Source organism: Jaculus jaculus, chromosome 4 (genome assembly GCF_020740685.1).
Source record: "Jaculus jaculus isolate mJacJac1 chromosome 4, mJacJac1.mat.Y.cur, whole genome shotgun sequence".
Lineage (NCBI taxonomy): Eukaryota > Metazoa > Chordata > Mammalia > Rodentia > Dipodidae > Jaculus > Jaculus jaculus.
This window is the reverse complement of record NC_059105.1, coordinates 22118752-22136863: the sequence shown is the minus strand read 5'-3', so window position 1 is coordinate 22136863 and position 18112 is coordinate 22118752. Positions and strand designations below refer to the sequence as shown.

At 50.8% G+C, this 18112-nt stretch overlaps 1 protein-coding gene across 9 annotated transcripts in view; it reads right to left on the bottom strand.

The window, feature by feature from the left end:
* The window catches only part of Agap1 (ArfGAP with GTPase domain, ankyrin repeat and PH domain 1), a 526342-nt gene that overhangs the window by 219865 nt on the left and 288365 nt on the right, over positions 1-18112 (bottom strand). The gene's annotated exons all lie outside the window — the stretch shown is intronic.

Sequence of the window (18112 nt, the reverse complement as noted above, 5' to 3'; positions counted from 1 at the left end):
CACGTCGACGGATCTCCAGCTGAGAGGCGGCAGACCCCGTGAAGATCGTGAAGATCGGGTGATGAGCAACCTGGACTGCCTCCTTCCAGGCACCACCGCTCACGTGTTTTAACTCACCCTGGGGCCCTGTATGCATCAGGAAAGCTCAGAACAGTGCCAGCGAGACCTGGCAGTCACAAAAACTGAATTATCCTGCATCTAAGGCAGTGGCCAATTGTTTCCCGATCACTAAGGTTAAAAGACAGTGAATAGTTGTTCATATTGAAAACACTGATGTAAACTGAGACATGTGAGGGGTTTAGACTTATCTAGAAAATGATTAATAAAAACAAAAATAAGTGAGGCTTCTCTGGGTACATTTGGTCCCACCTACTCAGAAGTTTAGATGAGAGAATTACCTGAGACTGAGAGCTTGCACCAGCTTGGAGAACAGGAAGAGATCCTGTTTCAAACCCAACCAGACAAAAGTGAGTGCTGTCTGAGTTCTGTGTGGCTCTATAGTGAGCGCCGGTTGTATCTAACATACACTTGAGAAGATTCCTTAAAGGCTCCTGCAGATCACTAAAATGTCTCAGAGAAAAGTGGGCATCACTTACTGATGGCCCAAAGATCTCTCAATCACTTAACCCACAGTTGCACTGAATACTCTTAAAGAACTATTTTATTTCTTTATTTGAGATACAGAAATAGGCAGGCAGAGAAAGTGAGGATGGGCCCACTCGGGCCTCCTGCCACTGCAAATTGACTCCAGATGCAAGCACCACTTTGTGCATCTGGCTTCAAGTGGGTACTGGGGAATTGAACCCAGGCAGTCTGACTTTGCAAAACAAGTGCCTGTTACCTACTGAGCCATTTCTCTATCCCTGCAGAAAATACTTTTATTCCAATTGAGTTTTTTTCTTATGTCAGCTTTCTCCCATCATAGCAAAGAACCTGAGAGAACCATGAGGACTAGGACAGGTCCACTACAGCTCGTGGTTTGCACAGGTGACCACCTACAGTCTCCTGGCCCAGTTGCTCTAGTCCTGGGCAGCAGTCCACCATGGCGGGAGTGTATGGTGACTGCATGTTGGCCGAGAAGCAAAACCCCACGACTGAAGATTGGGGACAGCCCTGTCCAGTGCACATCCCCAGTGGTCTAACTTCCTCCCATCGGCTCCACTTGCTCATGGCTCTACCAGCTCCTGACAGCGCCACAGGCTAGCAACTAAGGCTTCGAAACACGTGACATGGGCTTACTTATCCAACAACTTCCGTCCAAATGTGGTTGATCTATAAAAAATGAAGACAAATGCAGCAGGGAGGGTGGTGGGTGGATGACATTTCATCGCCGGAACCCTGGGAGGCATAGAGATCATGCAAGAGCCACTAACCCTGAGAGTCCCTTCAGAACGGAGATGCAGTCACCCTATTTCCACTCCCACTGGGCAAAGCTGTGCCTTGCAGGTGACAATTATACTGGCAGGAATAGACTGGACCCCAAGGTGAGGGAACCCACAAGCTATACCTTAGCAGGGGGCTGCCCATGAACAGGTTTGCTGCTGGTCCAGAGCCACTCACTCTGGGCAGATAGTGCCCATGCCAACCCTGATCCAGGCCAAATGTAAAGTTCTCACAGCCGTGTGTGTGTGTGTGTGTGTGTGTGTGTGTGTTATGGGCACACGCCTGTCTTCACATATGTGGAGAGGTCTGAGGATAACCTTGGGGTGTTGGTCCTCCCCTTCCACCTCGCTTGGGACAGGATCTCCCCTGATGTTGTCCATGGCGTGTGCACCAGGCCAGGTGGCTTGCGAGACTGTGGGTTCTCCAGGCTCCACCTCCCACTGCCACAGAGGAGTTGGGATTACAGAGGCGTGTGACACTGTGCCTGCTTTATGTGAGCGCTGGGTACACAAACGAAGGCCAGGAAGCTTGCAAGTAAGCACATTTAATGGTTCAGCTGTCTCCCTGGCACAGGTTTTCACAGAATGTGCCTGTTTGTATAGTAAGAAATTTAAGGGTTTTGTGACCCCCTCACAGATTATCCCTGTGGCCTTATTTGTAAATGACTGGTGTTGGTGTAATTACTACCTCAGAAGTAGGGTTGCATCAGAAATACTGATTTGAATGGTCTGCAATGAAACTGTTAGGAATAGGCAGGCATGCCTGCATTTTGTCCAAGGACACCCTTCTGTGGTGTAGCCAGCAGCAGAAATATCTAATGCTGCTACCTTTATTTGTCACATGCAGCCCTAAGCATCCCCAGCTACACAGGACCTCCCAACACTCTCAGGGTATCAATGCTAGAATCCTTCCAGGATATGGGCCAGGATTCTCCAGCCGGTACCAGGTCTGAACTTCCACCTCTCCTTGTTATTAACTTTAGTCCATCTTCTTGCCTTAAACAGAGGCAGTGAGCTGCACAGGAAAGACCCCCCCCCCCCACACACACAACGTGGAGCCTGAAATGCTCACTGTCTGGTCTTTTCCAGAAGAGATCAGTCGAGCCCTGCAACAGGATAGGACACTGTGGACCAGCAGCTGCCTTGTTTTACATTGGAAAATGGCATCCTTCCCCCTCACCTGCCCTTCCTCCTGCCTGTACGACTCCAGCATCCCGGTGAGCCTAGCTTAAGTCACAGGCTCTGGGCTTCGTGGCCTCTGCTTCAACAAGCAGCAGCCCTTTATGGGTGTGCCCAGCCAAGCCAGGTGTGGAAGTCCTAGCCTGAGCTCCCCTGCAGGTAGGGCCTCCACACAGGCAATTAATTACACCGAAGTGTGGCTATGTGTGCGTGTTGGTGGGGGCACTAAGGGACTATGGCAGCGGCCTCCATGAGAAGAGGGGATAGGACACTGGCCATCACAGAGGGAAGACAGCTGCCTACAGGTCTCGAGAGGCCTCAGGAAATCCCAGGATGCCCACACCTTGGCCTTCACCAAGAAGACACAGTGAAGCCAGAGCCTGGGGACTGCCACACGGAGGCCTCATCTGGCCAGCAGACAGGCAGGCTGTGGACTGATGCGGGACTGAGAAGGGTGTCCTCGGTGAGCATGGCTATAGTACAGACATGGCAAGTGGCACATTCCTCTTACCATGCCCACTCTACGGGCCCACATACTTTGCCTTCAACCTCCCCTGCATGCCCTGCAGACCCCTTTTCGGCCCAGCAGCACGTGGGTTTTCCCCACATGGACTGGGCGCTCCGAGACCCAGAACTATGTGAGCGGACTCTGACTCCCCGTTTCCCATTTCACTAGCTGACATGGGGGCTCATGCTGACATAATCATGCTGAGGCCTTCTCAGTTAAAAGAAATACTGAAGCCATCTGTCAACAAAGCCATCTACAGTCATACCTGTCTTGGGGAGGGAGAATCCCCTCCCTCCCCCCCCACATGTCCAGTCAGGATGAGACTTTAACAGAAAAAAAAAAAGTGACAAAAATGACAAGACTACAGGTCTGCTGTGATCAAGGTGGCTTGTCATTCAAAGTGTAGAAAATACTTTAATCTGGATAAAGTCAATCAATAACAAGAAATCATTAGTGGTGTGCAGGAAAATTACCCTAATCATCCAGATCCGAGAGAGGGAAACTTCCGGCTCATCCACATGCATAATGCTTGCATGTTGGTCTGGTGAAAGGAGATGACCAGTAGACTTAAGCTCCGCCCCTTCTAAGTTGGCCTAACTTTCCATTTGGTTTGGAGTGTTTCCATAGAAACAATAAGACTATCCCCTCAAGCAAGCTTCCTTTTTATGCAGGACTTTGTAAGCCACTGCTCTTCCTCAGCCCCCTCTACACAGTACCAGAGTGGGGGAGGGGAGACGAGCCATGAAGATGGATCTAGATCTTTAACCAGCTCCCTGGTGACCCCCTCCCGGCTCTGGTTAGTAATATTTCTGTCATTCTGCCAGGTTGTCGGGTACAAAGGGTTACACTTTAATTGAGCTGTCAGCATCTCCCACAATCCTATAAAGCCCCGATTATGCACGGCGGGGTTAGTGACACACTGGTTATTGTGGACGCCCTATTTGCGAAACCTAAACCTGAGCCACACACAGGTCAGCTCACCCGGGCGACCTTGCTGTCATTAGCTGCGTCTATTCCTACCTCACTGCTGAGAAAATCACACGGAGCAGGCTTCAAAGCGCTGGCCGGGACTGGATTCGACCAGGAGCTAATCACCCACAAATCCAGCTCAAATGGCAATAATTGGCTAAACTGCTCCCCTCTCCAGAGCTCAGCAGTAATTTGGGATAATAAAGAAAAGAATTATTCAGCTAACTGCCCTGAAATGTATGCTTTGTGACCGACACACTTCACATTTTAATAATGATGGACACAGAATCCAATTTAACACCATGTTAAGGGAACAAGACCAGGAACAAGGACCACGGGGTGGGGACAAAAGTCCCCCCCACTCAAAAACAACATGCTCTGAACATTGCTGGAGACCTGTGCAGCACGCCAGGCCTGGCTGGCGCCATGAAGGCTGGCTAGGTCTACATGTGGATCATAAGAATTTTAAACATGAGCAGAAGAGAGAGAGGAAAGAAAGAAAGTAAAATAACACACCTACCAGTGAAACGACCATATGGCGCGATACAAAAGCAACCAAACAAAACAACGCTGGAACTGCACTCTCTCCCTTTCTGAAAGAGGAAGGAACAGAGAATGGTGCTTCCCCACCAGGCTGTCCCTTTTTGATTCCGTAGTTCACACCAGCTCTTTATCACCTTGTTTTCCTTTCTTGTGCTCTCTCTGTCCCTGTCACAGGATCGGCAGCACTTGGGATGACAGTATCTGCACTGGGTGCACCTCCCGGGCCACCTCTCCACGTTGCCGGTGGGGGGTGGGTGGGAACGGGGACAGTGGAGCAGAAACCCTCCATCACCTGCTCACTGTCCACCTTCTCCGCCAGCCACAGACACACCACAGCTCCTACCACGCCTGCATTGGACTCATTCCTCCTGGAGCTACAGAAAATTAAGCCCCGTGCCCCGCTGGCCGAGGAACGCTCACATGCACCCCGTGTCCCGGCCGGCCTGCAACTAGGCCGGGTGGGGGAGTCCAGCTCCTCGTAGGATGGTGGGAGCTTCGAGAAGATGCTAATGACTCACGGCTGCGCAGTGGCCGTGGCAGGGCAGAGAGGAAGCTGCCAAACCAACAAGAACCTGCTGTTGCTTTATTCCTGCAGTGACCCCTGAACGCCACCAGCACGGCAGGTATCACACGCGCACAGTGACGGCCTATCGATTCCCGTGGGAACGGTGAGTTTGTGAGCTCAGGCCGGACCTGTCAGGAGTCAAAAGCTAATGTGTCAGGTAGGCCGCGGAGCGGATGTTCTATCTGCATAAAACCCCTGAGAGTCCTCTGCACGGGAGACGCCCTTTGTCCCAGTCCACCTTTCACTGTGTTCTCGGGGGACACCTGGCTCTTGCTTCCCGGCTATTTCTACTTCTTGTCAGCCTGATTCTTTGGTGCAGCCACTCAGGGCCCAGAGCTCACTTCTGTTCAGTCACACACTTCCCTTGGAAAGTGTCACCCCTCACCAAGCATGTCCCATGGGAGCTCCTCCTCACGTGCCCTGACCCAGGGTGTGTGGCATGCAGCCTGGCTGTGCAGTGTTGGGCACTGAGCCACAGCTCTGCCCAGCACTCCTGACCCAGGTGTCTGCAATGCTTCAAGGACCTGGGGGACACACCTCATCCCTCCTCCTCATTTCCCAACTCAAACACCTGCTGCTGAAGAGAAGGCCAGCTCCAGATGTGCTGTGCCCAAGAGCACCACAGAAAGGCATGTGCCACTCCCAGGGAAGGGCGATGGGTCCTAGCGGAGCTGGCCCGTATGTATTAACTGCACACCAGACTGTGCAGACTCCATGGGAAAAACAAAACTTTTTATATTGACCATATGCCAAAATGAATAGATACTGGATCCCCTATGTTAAACAAGACCTAGCCTAGGATGTCCTCTGACCTTCACAGGCAGAAACACCCACGTTACTGTACACCTGCACATATGTGTGCACACATGAACATCACATGTACACATTAAATTTTAAAAATTACTTGAATGAATAACTGAAGGCTACTCTCACTGCTACCGTATACTGTTCCTTGACACTGAGTAGAGGACACATAATGTAGAGCCAGGGAACAAGGCCGGTGGGTAGGAAAGCCAAGCCATCCTGCCCGTGGGCTACATGTACCGTCATAGAAACCACACGCGTGCTTCACACTGTGTGAGAGAAAATGTGTGCATGGAGCTCACCCAAACCCCATCCTCACGACAGTCCCCACGCACGTAGCTGCCTGAGAAGCCTCATGTCTGGTGTGGCAGCTGAGTTGGGCACACAGCAGAAGGCGGCCATTCAAATGTGTCCCAAGGCAGGGAGACCCTGAGAGGGAAGGGACCCACTCAGTGCCAGAACCAGAACACAAGAAAATCCACACAGAGCAGCTGCCAGCTGCCATGTGTTGGTTAGACCGGAAACCATGAACTGGGATGTCTGAACAGCGGCTGGTGCTTAGTGAGCTGGCATCCCAATCTCCACCCACGTGGATGGGAGAAGAGCGCTGGGAACCGCGGAGCCTTGGCAGCCAGCTCCACACAGCACGCCAGGAGGCCCAGGAGGCCCCGCTCGTGCTAGAATCGATGGCGTACAGGGTCCTGCCGCTCGCCCAGAACATCAAGCACTGATATCCAGCAACACTCCTGGGTTGCTAGAGCAAGAAGCACGAACACGGCCCTACACCACTGCCTTGACGACCATGATGGCAACGCCAGCCACCGCTGCCGGCATGACTGATCAAGTTCACGGAAACTGAAAGCCTTCATGGGTCACGTGTGGGAGGACAGCCCCATGGTGGATCTAACAAGAGGCACACCCTGGCTGTGACGTACACAGCTGCTATCACTGCCCAGGGCAGGCTGCTTCTGAGCAGCCCGACCACCACTGCACCGCTTTCTCTCGGCGACATGCCCAGCCAGGTGCTTAGTCAGCAGGATGTCTGGCTGAAGGATGCAATCCTTTGATAAGAGAAGGGACTCAAATGTGAATGACTGAGATGGGACTTTCACGAGCCATGGGGCAGGGGTCTTGTGATGATTAATCTCTGGTTGTCAGCTTGACAGGATCTAGAATAGCCAAAGAAACAAATTTCTAGACTTATCTATGAGGGAGTTTCTAGATTCCATGGGAGGACCCATCTTAGCTATGGGTAGTACCATCATCTATCTATCTATCTATCTATCTATCTATCTATCTATCTATCTATCTATCTATCTATCTATCTATCATCTGTGTGTACATGTGCATGTCTCTGCCTGCTAACAGACAGACATGCCCAGCCTGCCTAGAACTAAGACCAGAGCGAGAGCCAACAGCATGCACACCTTGAGAAGCACAGGCAAGGGTGTCCTGTCACAACCAGCTGTGTGTGGAGGTGGCAGAGCAATGGTTCACATGGCAGCATGCATGGGTCTTGTCTTCACCAAGGGCCACCACAAGAGCCTCCAATGTTCCAGCTCATGGGTTGGTACAGAACCCAGTGCCACTGGCATGGGCACAAAGTACTGTGCCTGATGAAGCAAAGTGTGCTGACGCCGCCTACAAATGGATGCACATCTGGGCGAACCTCCAGCAGCAGCCGCAAGATGCACATCTGGGCATGGCCTCCACATGGCGGCGCCTCACTTTCAGACCTCAGTGCCCACCAGCGTTTATGGAGGAGGATGGCTTGACACTGAGCAAGTCCTTTGATGCATCGCCTTTAACACTTCCTCGGTCGGCCCTTCTCCATTGTTAATCAGGATGGTTTAATGATGAAACACAGCAAACATTGTGTCAGCAAGTTAAAAACGGCCTTGTTTCAATGTGAGAACCACTCAGTGCATACTATATGTAAAGGATTGCATTTCACGCCCCATTTACTGTAACATATTAGTGGATTCAGTCATCAGGGGACGAGTGTCTCCTTGCCTGGCTCTGATATTGTGAGGGCGTGGGAGGGGCTCCACAGTGGGAGAAGAGGCCTGGGAGCCTCCCCGGCCGCGCACTCTGGGGTTCGCGGGCCATCGGCAGTGTGAGGTGACTGTACCATGGCATTTCAGCAGTCCTACTGTTTGAACCGTGATGTTCTGTGCGCTTCTTCAACTTATTTATCTGAAATAACTCAAAAGGACACCTGGCTAGCCTGCCTGTGGGTTGTTGAGGTGATTTTACTCCACATTACGATGTCAGAAATACCTATGAGGAGAAACACAGTGGGTCCCACCGCAAGGGCACAAGTTCTGCAATCTCTGGTCAGTGACTGACTGGAACCTCAGACCTGGTCACATGAAAACAAGTCCGGGGGTTGAGAGATGGTTCGGTGAGTACAGCACTTGCTCTGTACGCATGAAGGCCTGAGACTGATCCCCAGCATTCAAAGGCCTATAATCCCAGTGCAAGGGGGGTGGAAATGGGAGGATACAGGAGAATTACTGGGGCTTGCTGGCAGCTCCAGGTTCCGTGAGGGACTCTGTCTCACAGAGACACGCAGAAGAGAGAAAAAGCTCACTTCATGCCCTGCTCTGGCCTCTCAACATATGTGCACAGGACACATGCATCTGCACACACATGTGCAAACTCTCTGTATACAACTATATACACACTCAAAAGATAAAGAGAGAACAATTCCTAAGCTAAGAACGAGACAGACAAGTAGACACCTCACCAGCTGGATCCACTTAGTTAACACTCCCTGCGATGTAAGACTAGACAGTTTGGAGAAATGGCAGTGACCAGAAGAAACTTGTGCAATTAGGAAAAGGCAGTATACTGAAACCCAAATCCATCTCCGCTGAGGGGGAAAAGACTTACAACATGTAACTGCAGATCACTCAGGACAGAGCTAAAGAAACAGAGGAAGCGCCAGATAATGACTTCCGGGCTGGGGAAGCACACCGCAGTCCTGTTGCCTTGACTGCCAGTGCTCTGAGCTTTTGCCACAAGTGTTTTCTGCTGTGTCCCTTCCTTTGTTACCAGGCCCGGCTTGGGGCCAGTCTGACTCTCTTGCTGTGAGGTGCAGGTTGCGGGGAGGGAATGAGGAGGTGGGGAACATGAAGCACTTGCTCAGCATTTAAGCCAGAAAAGCACGGGGTGGAGGGGGGGAGCAACCGTGGGGTTGGTGAGGCCGGCCTGAGGCCGTCTCGGGAGTCATCCCCATGAGTGGCACGCTGGCGGATGGTCTATGCGCAGGCAAGGGCCAGGCTGTCCCCAGCCCTGAGCTGCCAGCCGCTTCTGGCTCAGAGCGGAGCAGATGTGGGCTGAGGCACCCGTGTCTTTTGAATTGCTTATGGTACGGTAGAGGGCGGGCGACAGCTTCTATACAACAGTTCAGAACTTCTTCAGCAAAGCCCAGCTCTCCTCTCCTTCAAAGGTTGAAGTTTGTTCTGCAGATAAAAGGAATACCTTTGGGAAAATAACTCTAAGACCTTCCTTCCTTCGCTTGGAGCATTCGCTGGCCATTGTGTTGCGCTCTGACAGCCATGGAAATAACAGGCAGGCATGGAAAGCTGGGACTTTGACAGAAATTGCTCAGGAAAAAAAAAAAAAAAAAACAGGCAGTGAGAGGGCCTGGTGCCAATTAGTCCTTGTTACCCGACCACTGGCAGACCCAAAATAGTACCTCGTTTTCTGAGGCAAGGCGCTCCCATTCTGGAGGGGAGGGAACAAAGGAGAGGTGCGCACAGTTTAGGACGTGGCTCCGGTGGGGACGGAAAGAGCCCTTTTCCCTGGGCCACACAAGACAGCTCTTGGGCCCCCACAGATCATCTCGACCGCACTTCTTTAGAAACTTCTCAGGGGCGGAGAGGGAGTTAATAAAAGAAACAATACGTATTTAAAAAAAAAAAAAAAAAAGCAAGGTGCCCAGAGTACGGCTAATGGAATTTGATGCTGGCTTTAATTTTAATGAAGAAAGTTGCCAGTAGCAACAAAACTGTCAGCCGCCGCCGAGCACCATTAATAAAGAGCAAGGCAACATTAGTGCCCGGCTCCAGTACAAAAGGTTCCCTCGCTTCATGCTGTGCTAAATTGGCTGCCCAATTTTTCTTAAGTGTCCATTCTATTTAGAAGACAATTTATTAATTTTTGCCATTCATTGTCAGTTGACAGGCCATCATTTTGTAGCCCGAATTTTAGATGAAAACTAATTGAAAAGACTGGCAGTATTTATGAGGGGTATTATTTGTCAATTACAGCAGCAAATACTCCTTGCTACCACCAACTTCGATGCCCCTGTTGTTGGGTGGGAGCACTGTTACAGCTGGCATTAAAATATGAGCCCGTCTCGCCCAGCTCATCAATTTCACAGGCACTGAGGGAAACCACCTTTCCTGTTCGGGGACCCTTCATGCTAGATGGATACATTGTAACTTGTGACAAAGGAGAAGTCCACATCATGTAGAGATTACAGACAGTCGTGCACACAAAATATAATTCACCATCAACTAATTCATACTCATGATTTCATCATCCCTGAAGAGCAGGCATAATAACTTTACAAGAGGTCTGTATCCCAGATTGTAGAGTTTTAAAATGATTTCTGTCCTAAACGACTGTATCTTGAACACGCTCAAGCGGGTGTGCATTGGTGTGTATTCAGTGTGTGTGTGCACACATGCTCTGCCAAACCAAAGGCTCCAGGCAAAAGCCTCGCTTGAAAATGCTGAATCTGCTGCGGTGGAGCTCAGTCGGTAGAATATCTGCCCAGCATGCACGAGGGCCTGGGTTCAACTCCCAGTACTGAGTCTGGTGACACACCAGTTACCAGTACTCAGGAGGTGGGGCCAGAAGCTCAAGATCATTCCGTTTTACATCACAAGGTTGAGGTCATCCTGAGATACATGAGATCTTGTCTCCAGAGGGGGGAAAAAAAAAAGGTAAGCCTTAAGTTTCATAAGAAAAATGTCCAACCAGTAAAAAGCACTTCAGAAATTGGCAACTACAGTGTGAGATAAGTGTATTTCTCTAACAATGCTATAGTCACAGTGTCCATATATTACATTCGTGTGTGTGTGTGTGTGTGCGTGTGTGTGTGTGTGTGTGTGTGTGTGGATCAGAGGGCAACAATGGTTTGTCTTCCTCAACCACATTCCACTTTATTCAGGGTCTTACTTGAACCCAGAGCTTGCTGATCTGGCTAGTCTAGCCAGCTTGCTTGAGGTTTCCCTGCCTCCACCTCCTAAGCACTGGGGTTACAAGTGGGCTGCCAGAGCCGCCCGGCCTTTCTATGGGTGCTGGGCTCTGAACTCGGGTTCTCACATTTGCACAGCAAACACTTGACTCAGTGAATCAGTGCCTCAGCCCCACATTTACTCACACACACACACACACACACACACACACACACACGTGTGCACGCACTACTAAAACGTTAAGGACATGCATCTTAGCAATGAGTATAATTTGCTTATCAACTAAAGGAAAACTTTACAATTCTGTATGTTCAACTTAACTTGCCTTCCTGTGAGGTTATGATGAAATGTGCTAAAGGCTGGACCTTGTTCAATTTCATTTACACAAAGGTCAAGGTCACAGGTGTTAAGATGCACATTTTCCCAAAGGAGAGGGAAAAACTAAGTGAGGAGTGGTCAGCGTCTCATACACTCCAGATCTGGGGCAGAGCACGAAACCTCCCCGAGGACCCTGGGCTGCAGTGCTCAGTGTCACTACAGCACCCAGCACGCTCCCATAGCTCGACCAAGCCACGGCACAGCACGGGCCCACTTCAATAGAGCCCGGCTTCCCTGAGTGCACTTAACTGGAAGATCTTCCTTGACATACCAAAGGACCCTGTCCTTTGTTCTTGGGAATCACCTTTGGCTATTAGGTGCCTCTGGTCTCTCCTTCCAGATAACTGGACTTTCAACCTATGCCTTGCCTGACCTCAAAGCCATTCTGGTGTCTGCAGGCTGTGCCACTTTTGTAGGGTATACACACAGAAAAAGGGTTGGAGCCTCTGACAGGGTGCACCCATCACCCTTCTGCAGGGCATGCACAGGGAGAAAGAGATGGTATTTGTGGTGCACCCATCACCCCTCACAGTTTTAGATCTGAAGGTAGCAGCAACAAGGCAGGCCACACAGGTTCTGAGCCGTGAGGGACAGCAGCACAGAGAGGCTCATGCTGCCGAGACCCTGACCGCAGCACAATGGCAAAGGCACCCTCTCAGGGACATGCCACCTTGGGGCCAAGGCCCATTTGTGCCACCTAAGGCCATGCCAGAATCAGGATGGAGTTCAACAGAGTGCTGACAGGGACCAGGGAGGTCTGACTCCTACATGGTCACATCTGGGCCCATGAGGTGTGGAAACATGGAGTCCACGTACCTTCCCGTCCCCCTCAGCCACGGGCTTTAGGCACGTTCTCACACTGACCACGTCACAGGGATCTGGCGGCAAGTGCTCTCAGGCACCTGAGCTTCCAGCAGAGGTCAACATGAGCCCCCAGTGTCAACTCTGGGCAGGGGGCATGCGCTGGTGCTACACTGAGTATGAATTCTGCGCTTGGGGCTGTGGGTTCCTGAGTGTGTGAGACATGTTCCCACCTACCCTGTGAACTCTGGGCCCCAGGCCAAGGTCACACCATTGTGCCTCAGCCACAGAGACTATTTCTACTGGACAGGGAAGCTGGGCCACTGGGACTGCTCACAAGTTATGAGCACTGTTTCCCAACCTTTGGTTTGAGGCTTCTATTCCTTAGGTATAGAAAGGTCACCAAGTTCAAATGCTGGAGTAGACTTCAGTGGGGCTGTGAGAAGGAGCAGGGCCTGAAAGGCCCCAAACCAGTGAGATCAGAGCTAAGAGAGACCTTTCCATGCTGTCCAGGGCTGCCCTCGGCACTCCTAAACCAGAGGGTTCTTCCTGTTTGATCCTCAGCAGAGTCGGGTTTGGTGCCTGTAAAACCCCAGTTCCCGTGGGGAAAATGCTGGGCATCAGAACGAGCCCAAGAGAGTGATACTGGAGTAGAATGAAGGCTTAAAATATTCTGGGGAGGGCAGGAATTAGACTTGAGTTTGGTCCCCAGAACTCACGTAAACATGTCAGGTGTGATGTCATGTGCCTGCCTCTAATCCCAAGGACTCACTGGCCAGACAATGTAGCCTAATTGGTAAAATCTAGGCCAACAAGAAAGACTTTGTTTCAAAGAGATAGATGGTGTTCCTGAGGGGGAATACCTGAGGCTGTCCTCTGGCCTCCACTGCACCTGCACACACACCATGCATGCAACAGACACACACACGCGCACACACATATGTTCTTGGTACTTTAAATGGAAACTGCTACATGTGCATGTAGCAGCCTCTAACGTAGGGATCCCAAGTATAAACACAACCCTTCTTCCAAGGCCTACCACACATGCACCAACACTGGTTCTCCATGCTGAAGACCAGCCTCTGGCTTGAGCAGTGGGGGGCATGTCTGGCCTCCAGTCTTAGCTGTGGTATGGAGGGAAGTGAAAGAAACACAGGCAGACATGCATTTGCAGCATAAAGACTGCAAGTTCAAGGCTCTGTGTCCAAAGAAGAAAATGTCTGATTGATGGGCTATTTATGTTTTAACCAGGAATCACTCTGCTTCTCATTAAACATAACTCATCTTTTATGACTTCAAAAACAACTCAATAGGTTTTAAAATTCCATTTGAAAAGTGGTAAATCTTTTAACTGGTTTAATAGCTTTGTCTAAATAATTATGGTAGTATTTAAGAATAACATAGCAAAGGGAACTAAGAACAGTAGTGGGCATGTAATCTTGAATGTAGCTAACAGCAATGGTTCTGAAATGCTGTTATCTTGCCAGGAACTCCCTGCGAGATCTAAGTAGCCATGGGCCAGACAGGCTTCCTGCACCTCACACCCTGGCTTACCTCCCCTGCCCCTGCTCTGAGCCTGTGTCAGGAATCTACCTGGGGCTGGATGCCAGGGTGAGAACTTGTACACTGAGCATCACACGTAAACAGCTTATTTTTTTGTCTCTCACGTAGCCTTGTCTATTTTCTTCTTCTTCACAGATCTGTTGACAGCCATTCTTACTGCAAAGTGACGGATGCCATGGTTTCGGAAGGAACGACTGCCGAGACCAGATGCTCCCTGCAGCACCCTGCCGCAGTGGCCGTGGTCAAAGGAGGGGCCGAGCGAATGTCTGCATTGGACACCACCGAAGTGTCTGAGGGTCCTCTACAGCACAGTAGCTCCAAAAATGAGCATGGGAGCCCAGAATCTGCTCTGCTACACTGGTTATGAGAAACAGAGTTATGACATCAGGTGAGGGAAAACCAGTCAGTTTTGAAACCTTACCAGAAGACCCCCAACAGTGCAGCAATATGGCCCACCCATGGGTAACCAATAAGAACCGTCCCCTAGTTCACAGACAGTGCATGGAAGGAAGAACTAGGATAGGGCACCAGGCTGGCCTGGAATCAAAGCCTGTGGTATTCTCCACACAGCCTGCAAGCTAACACCTGGCTAACAGGACTGGTGCTGGGCCGTTCCCTTTCCAAACATGACCCTGACAGTGACTGAGGTGGGGCCAGGATGGCCAAGCCTCTGTGACAGGCACATGAACCCATTGGAAAGTCTGGCCTGGAGCTGTCCATGTGACACTCCGATGTCCTGGCAGAGGAAGAGGAGGAGAAAGGCAAGGAACAGCCCAGTGCTGGGCCAATGGGAGTACGGCATAGGTTTCAACTGGAAGCAGGGGAGGAGCATGGCTTCATCTGAGCAGTGTGTGACATTGGACAAGGAACTAGGCCTCAATTTCCCCTCTGCTGTGATAGGACTTGAGGCTTAATCACCGTTTCTCAAATTGGGCTTGCTGGAAGCGACCTCTGAACTCTGGAAGACAGAGAAGGCTGAGTTAGGTGGAACACATGCCTTAACGGCAGCCACCTGGCTTCCACATCTCGTTCTGGATCATTCTACAAGAGAACCCGCAACTCCTCTACTACAAGCAAAGCAAGCCCAGGATGAACTTATTTTCTGTTAACTGCTTCATTACAACTGGGAGTCATTAGGAAAAGCTCCATTACAGCATCTACATTTCTACATGGAAGCTAATGACGAAGGCCCGCCTTCACCGGAACGTTCTGTTAAGCCCAGTACTTCCCAAATTGATTCTGAGCACAGCTCATGCTGACTTCCAACTAGAACCCGAGCAAACAACCCTCCTTCCTCGTCAGGTCACATCAGTGCCCTGGCTTCTCATCCTACCCCTGAGAAAACGAACCAGTTTGTTCTGTAAGGCTCGGCACTGGTAAGTGTTCTTATCATCCTTCACTCTTGAAATGGGGCCTAATGATATATTCACCCGATTAAATTTTCATTAGCGTTCAAAATCGGCATTTGGTCATATTGTCTGAGAAAATATTTTCACTTTAGAGTCCCTGAAGAATTGCCATAGTTGTCTCAAAAAGTGACACTTAGCTTTGCTAACAAAGAGAAACCCGGGATAGAGAGCAACTGTGGAAGACGTGGGAAAGAGGACCCTCCTGTGGACCACACCCCTGGGGCTCACAGGGAGGGGCTTCCTTGCGTCTGCCTAGGGATGATTTAGAGGAGGAATTAAGAAGGAAGACGCTAAGGACGTCAATATTAGCAGTTGGCAATTTTCTTACTCTAGCATCACAAGCAGGCAGAGTGCCACGGCCTTATTCTTAGAAAGAGCGTTTCCTTGAAAGGTGGTGGTGGGGGCGGAGGGGAGAGGAACAGATCCTCAAGTCAGGTTTGATTTTAATGCCTCACTTTTGACCACGGTTTGTTCCCAAACATTGCAATGCTCCAATAAATGGGATTTTCTGTCTTTTTTCCTTCTTATTTAAAGAAAGGTCACTCAAAGAAAGTGTGTAACCTCTCACTGATTTCCCCCTTTGTTAAGTGAAGTGCTCACTATAGAAATTAAGGGGTCCTTTGTGAAGTGCCCAACTTTCTGGAGGAACACTCCATCTCTGGCCTCTCCCTACTTTAACCTCTTTGTTGGGCCATGTCAAAGGTCTGTCAGAGATGCGCTCAAGCCAGGATAGACCGCCAGGCCTAGCAGCTATCGGCCGGCAGATCTGCAGTCCAGCTCGGTGTTAACTGCCCCCGCTAATTCATCACGGCCCGGACAGCTGTGCTGATTGCGGGCTCTCGGCACAATGCGGGGCTCGGCTGACCAGCCCTCGGCCCGGCCAGGGGGAGGGCTGATGGGCACGGGCTCCGGAGGCCAGAGATAAGTGCTGGCTGTCAGCACAAGGACAAAGAAGGGCAGACCCTGGGGAGAGAAAGGAGATAAAAAAAAAATCCTCCACAACTGCTTTATCTGATGAGGGTTATGGCTAATTAATTATAAACTCAATTACCTACCCCTTACTTCAGCAGTCTCTATTCATTAAGAGATAAAACTTGACTGGCAGCTAACTTTCTCTTGCACATAAGTGACATACTGGCTTCAATTTACACTTGCCAGCACATTGTTTCCTAAAGAAAGAAAGAAAAAAAAAACCTCCAAAGGCACCCATGCCTGCCAGGAACTACCTAAGGGGTTCCCTTCTCCACCCCCAAACTCCGGGTGTAAGAGCGTGCTCCCACACTGGGTCCTGGCATTGGAGTGTGAAGCTAGGCAGCAGACATCACACACATGTGCCCCCTCTTGTTGGTGCGTGCGTCCTTCTGCTGCATTTCAAGGGAGTCTGCATTTGGGTGCTAGAGTTGGGGACCTCAGCTACAGAACACCTTCTCCTCTTTCCCAATGGGAAAGAATCGAGCCCTCTGGCATCTAATATTTTAAATACATCCCCCCCCCCAAGCCCCAGACAGCCTGACCTCCCTCGTCAGCTCCCGCACCTGGTTTCAGAGGCGGCGGCAGCCACAGGCCCCGTTTCATCAATAGGCTCTATTCAGTGGAGGTTGTTAATCTCTCTCACCCTCTCTCCGCTTTGCCCACTTTAATGTATTTTCATGTCTATAAGTTCTTTTAATAAGCTGGGAGGGTCTGGGAGAGAAATACTTCAGGTTTCCTTACTGCTTGTCGCCAAAATTACCTCCGGCGGACTGCAGGTGAGGGTGCTGTTGTGTATCACAACACTCGGTTTATTTTTCTTCCTGATGGAGGCTCTCTGACCCCCAGATTCAACGTGATTTAATCAACTGTTTTTATGGGGTGCACTCAGAAGCCTCCTGGACCCGTGTCCTTGCTTCTCCCTGGCCTCCTGCCCCTGTGTTTCTGGGCACTGTCCTGGCATTAACCTCAGGACTGTGGCACTGGGACTGAGGGGTGGTTCAGAGCCGCTCACAAGCTCGCGCTCCAAGTGCACTGGCCCAGGCACCAGCTCAGCTGCAAGTGGTGCAAGGTAGGGTGCCTGAGGGGGTGCAGGCAAACGACCGGAAGACCAAACAGCACACCTTCCCATAAGAATCCCTGTAGACAACATAATGCCCCGGCCTCTGCCTACCACACATGGTGTCCCGGTCAGCAGTCAAGGCTAAACAGAGTGGGTGTTTATGGGGACAAGTGAGGGAGCTGAGGCCTACCCACTTCTGCAGTTCTAGGGCCTGCACTGACTCTGCGGGACAAGCCTGCAGTGTCAGGAGAGCCACTCAGCTGCCCGAGCTGGGGGAGAGCACAGAGCAGCCTTAGCAAATTGACACCCACAACAGGATGACCCGAGGCATGAGTGGAGACTGGGTGTCCTGGCTCCTTCCTGACCACATGCATGTTAGCCCAGTGTCATAGGTTATGCAAGGAGGCCAGGCACGGGGGGGGGGGGGGGGACTGACACCACTGTCACCCTTTTGAATTCCCAGGGTGGGTCGTGGGTCATGTGGCCCTGGACTACAGCAGGCCACGGTCCACCTAGACGTGGACATGACAACCCACCAGTCTCCTGAAATGGACTTGACCTGAGTGGGCCATGAGTGGGTCCTCACGAGTGGTCCTAGAACTCCAACTCCACAGTACAATCTCCTGTTTGTGTGACATCTGGAATGGGGGGAGTCATCTCCCTACTGTGGGAGGCAGCATGCAGAGAAAAGAACAGAAACCCCCACAAAGCAGCTCTGTGAGAATTCCCTGCAACCACTTCCACCTGTTAGGAAGAACTTCTTCAC